The sequence below is a fragment of the Drosophila eugracilis genome, unplaced genomic scaffold, assembly GCF_018153835.1.
Source record: "Drosophila eugracilis isolate 14026-0451.02 unplaced genomic scaffold, ASM1815383v1 contig_2029, whole genome shotgun sequence".
In the NCBI taxonomy this organism is placed as follows: Eukaryota; Metazoa; Arthropoda; class Insecta; order Diptera; family Drosophilidae; genus Drosophila; species Drosophila eugracilis.
The window spans coordinates 301,161-305,739 of record NW_024572899.1 but is presented as its reverse complement, the minus strand read 5'-3'; the positions used below and the strand labels follow the sequence as shown (position 1 = coordinate 305,739).

The following is a 4,579-nucleotide window of genomic DNA, read 5'->3' as shown; positions in this document are numbered from 1 at the left end:
ACCTATTGCCCCTGTGCAACCCGATAGTGGAAGCAACCTGCACTTGTGCAGGTCCAGGTATCCGTTGATGTGTGTCTGCCCGTGTGAAGACTAATGTCCAAAAAGTGCAATCAAACAGAATGTTGTTCTGTATTTCCCGAAGATCTATACTGAACTGATTTCGCTGCTGAGTACAAAGTTTCATATAAGTGACGAGCGTGCAAGCTCGTTTTAATTACAGTTAAGTGGGTCTTATTTACATATACAATTCGGGTTATAAATTTAGGATTCTTTAACAATATAAATTAAATGTCGTGCTCCAACAAAAAGAAAAACAGATTATAATGTAATAATAATTAATAATTGCTGGTATAAGAGTCTCACATGGACAGTGATTACAGCATCAGTTACTTGACATGTTTTTTTTGACACTTTGTTAATTTCTGCTAACATTATTTACTTATTTAACAAAATTAAATCTAGTATACAATACTAAATCCAATACATTTCTTAAGGAGTACTAGCTGCTAGGGCCTACGACTCGAGATTAAATTTATTAAATTAAAGATACTTAAATATTTAGGTTGGTTCTAATGACAAAATGGTAAAAGTTCATAATGGTTTCTTGTGAAACTATCGGAAGGTTTTTTTTGGCCGAAAATGACGCTCTCCAGAAGACGGCATGAGTTGAGTAGATGGTCAATTTCGAGGTGTTCGCCGCAACGGCAGACGGGACGTGGTGTTCCAGTAACGATATGATCGTTCGATACACGGGTGTGCCCGTTACGAAGGTGGATGAATGTTGAACATGCCCGCACTCCAAGGTGCGCAGGCAGATAAATTTTTGTGAAGGTATTGTTGATGGAAAAATATCGGTCGTCATATAGGTCCCATTCTCTGAATTGCTTGTCCTTAAGGTGGAGACGGATACGATTTCTTAAGTCCTTGTTGTTGAAAGGTGTAAAAAGAAAGGATGGTTTTAGCCGCACGTCCTGAGCGGCCTGGTCTTCTTGTTCGTTACCACTTATACCTTGGTGGCTGGGCGTCCATACAAGGGTTATATTATTAAAAGAAGAAAGTCGTCTTATCTCCACGATTGTGGGATCGGTTTTTCCGTAAAGAAGATAAGGTGGAAAGGCTATCAGTACAGATTACAAAGTGTTCCGAGTGTTTGGTGGCAAAGAGACAGGCTTGTAATATGGCGAAGGCTTCTGCAGTAAAGATGGAGTTGTAAGGGGTAGCATTCCACCCGATATTATTTTGCCATTACTGTCAACAACAGCAAAGGTAGTGACGTCGTCTTTTTTTCATCAATCGGTGTAGAGCCAAAATTTTGTGCCGAGTTTTTCTTGTAGGCATCGAAAGCGGGTCTGGAATTAAGCTCTGGTGGTATTATTTTTTGAGCCGTTGTACATATCAAGGATCACATTAGGTTTTGTACTGTTCCAATAGGCTGGTAGCTTAGCAGTATTCCTATGATTGGTCGGGGGAAGGCCAAGATGCGTTGTGAAGTTGGCACACCGCCTATGACTTTGTAATTCCGGTTTTGCTTAAACATGGCTCAGAAATCCATCCTTAGTAGAGCATTTTTTGTTAAATGCATTTTGCAAATGAGCTGCATGGTCATTTCTTCTCTGCGAGCGTGTGTGCTCGGTAGGAAAAGCGTTTATAGCAGGTCGGATTGCACCATGGTATGGAGCCTGCAACTTGTTTAAGTGTGATATTGCACACCATCTTATTTTATAATGTTAAATCTGGACTCGAGTTGTTTTCTTAGTTTAATACAACGCCGATCAAATAGGAGTTTGGTATCGAAGGTTAAGTCCAAAATTGTTAAACTTTTAACATTTTCTATTCTTTTTATTTTTAAAGTTAATATGGGAGAAAGTGCATCTGTTTTTGCGGCAAATATGGAGTAATTTACATTTTTCAATGGCTAGAGACGCACCCGAAATGGCTCCCCAGGAATCTAACTCACTTAATACATCTACAAATTTATCTTTAACAATATTAACAATATTTACATTTTTAATTTGGAAAAAAATATCGTCATCTGCGTATATTGAGAGTTTAATGTCTTTATGTCTACTTAAAACACAATTAAGTTTATCAAAAGCGATAATAAGAAGAACAACTGAAAGGGGGAAGCCTTGCGGTATGCCGTTATAGAGACTGTGGGTGTTGAAGGTGTTGTTGCTTACGCGCACTCTGAAGGAACGATTGGTCATTAAGGATGACTAAGTACGGCATGAATCCCCACGCGATCGAAGCCTCTTACAAAATCAGTCGCTAATATAGAGACGTGATTTTTCGTTGAAAGAGCGTTTGACGCGAAGTGTTGAATACGCAACAAGGCGTCCATATTGCTATGCTTTTGTTTAAATGCAACTTGGTTCTGCGAGATCAGGTTATTTCGGGTGATGAACCACATAAGTCGGCGGGCAATAATTTTTTCTACAGGTTTTCCTAAACAGGATAGGAGGGAATACTGCAGTTAGCTGCAGACCTAATCGCTTTTGTTATTTGTGCAACTTGGTGGTTTAGACAACCTGACATCCAATCCAACGCTCTTCTTTCGCACATAGATCTATATGCATCCCAATTGGCTGGATCTATTTTAAATTTATGTGGGGAAGGGGTACGGGAGGTACTTAAATGTATGGAAAAATCAATAGATATGGGGAAGTGATCACTACCGTGAAGGTTGGATAAGATTGACCAACTGCACCTGTGTGCTATCTGCGGGGTAATCAAGGAAAGGTCAACGTGGGTAAGGGAATCGTGGGTGGATAGATGTGTGGGACATTGTTAAGGACATTCAGATCTTGTTCCGTTATTAATTTCTCGATTTTTTTACCTCTGGTGTTTGACTGACTAGAGCCACTTAGAGGGCTCTACGAGTTGAAGTCCCCTAGAACTATGTAGGGGTGTCTAACTCTATCGAGAATGGCGGATAAGTCAGATGTTATAAAACTTTGATTTGGAGGAATGTAAGCATTGACAATCTGTATGCCAATGCTTACATTAGCTCCGAAACAGAGCAGAGAATATTAGAGTCGATATTTTGGTGTGAGTGGCGGAGGTTTTGTTTGATAAGAATACCAACGCCTTGCTTAGCACTGATGTTCTGCGGTAAATTGTGGAAGTAACCAATGTAGCCCTTGAGACAGACAAAGTTTATAAAGTTACAGGGCAGGTTTGTTTCTTGTAAACATAAAATGTCAGGGGATTGTTCATTAAAAATTACGTTTATATTCCATTGTAATATTTTAATTGGTATATATTAAAATAAATCAATAAGATTTCTGTTGGATATAGGATGTTCTGTGGGAAAGACTGGACTATGAATCCAATGTTTCCATTGAAGAATCGGATTCGGATGATATTTAGAGTTAGAGTTATTTGGGGATTCTGGTACTTTGATTTTGTAATAAGAGCTTTAATAATATTCGACCGCGAGCGATCGATTGGGCTTATTAAAGAGCTTAGGTCTTGTGTGTCGGGTGCAGCGAAGAGAGAAGATTTGTATGAATTTGAGAGAGATTGGTATGTTCGTGGGAGAATTCGTGTTGGTTGCACTATCGGGCTTTGGAGTTAATGTGTTTGTTGTTGTTTTCGTAGGTATCGTATTTTGGGTTCGGTCGGTTGTGGACGGAGGGCTTGCTGCGCTGTCGACAGAAGCGAAGGTAGTCGATGCGTTGTTATTGTTTTTTTGTTGTAAAATATTGCGGGCTTCACGGAAACTGCATTTTTTGCTTGTTTTTATGCAGAGAAGTTCTCTCTAGAATTGATATTTTGGGCATGTTGAAGAGGAGGCTAGATGATCGCCGCTACAGTTTGCACAAAAAATGCGAGTGCAGGGCACTGGAAGATGAGGGGAGAGGTTACAAGAAACGCAAGTTGCAGTGTTCTTGCAGTGTTTCATTGTGTGTTCCCATAGTTGACAAGACTTGCACCTCATAGGATTAGGAAAATATTCCCTAACCTTTACGGTGTGCCAACAGACGTCAAGCTTGCTTTGTATTTTGTTGGACTCAAAAGTAACAAATATTTTTCCAGAAGGTTTGGGTTTACCGTCAACAATTTTCGCGAATTTTTAGACGCTGTGCACATTTTGTGACTTAAGCTTATCGGCGACTTCACGGGAGTTAACCAGAAGAAGCAGATTGCCATTCTTTGCTGATATGCTTAATAGCCCGGTGGACTGCGAAGCAAGAGTATTCTGATATTGGTTTGGTGAATTTAGAAGCAACGACGATAAATCGAGGGTTCTTTTGAGGGGTGAGTTCAGGGAAATCCACCCTTTGATAGGGCTTTGGGGCTAACACTAAGGCAGGCAAGGCCCAGGAGCCATAATAAAGATTATTGCTGTGCACTTGAAAAAAAAATATGCAAAAACACACGTGCGCGATGGAAAGAGGGGAAGCGAAAAAATAAGCGAAAGGGGAAGAAGCGAAATTGCAAAAGCCACTGACAATTAGGAAGACAACGACGTCCGCACTCGAAGAGAGATAGTCGATGACTGTTCTGCTAACAAAATGAATATTTTTATATGAAAAGTAACGGGAGTTACGTGTTGCCTGATTATAAATGGGGTAAT

At 40.0% G+C, this 4,579-nt stretch overlaps 1 pseudogene; it reads right to left on the bottom strand.

The window, feature by feature from the left end:
* Nucleotides 1-2,373: 2,373 nt before the first annotated feature.
* LOC121529871 lies at nt 2,374-3,247 on the bottom strand (annotated as a pseudogene).
* Nucleotides 3,248-4,579: the final 1,332 nt, after the last annotated feature.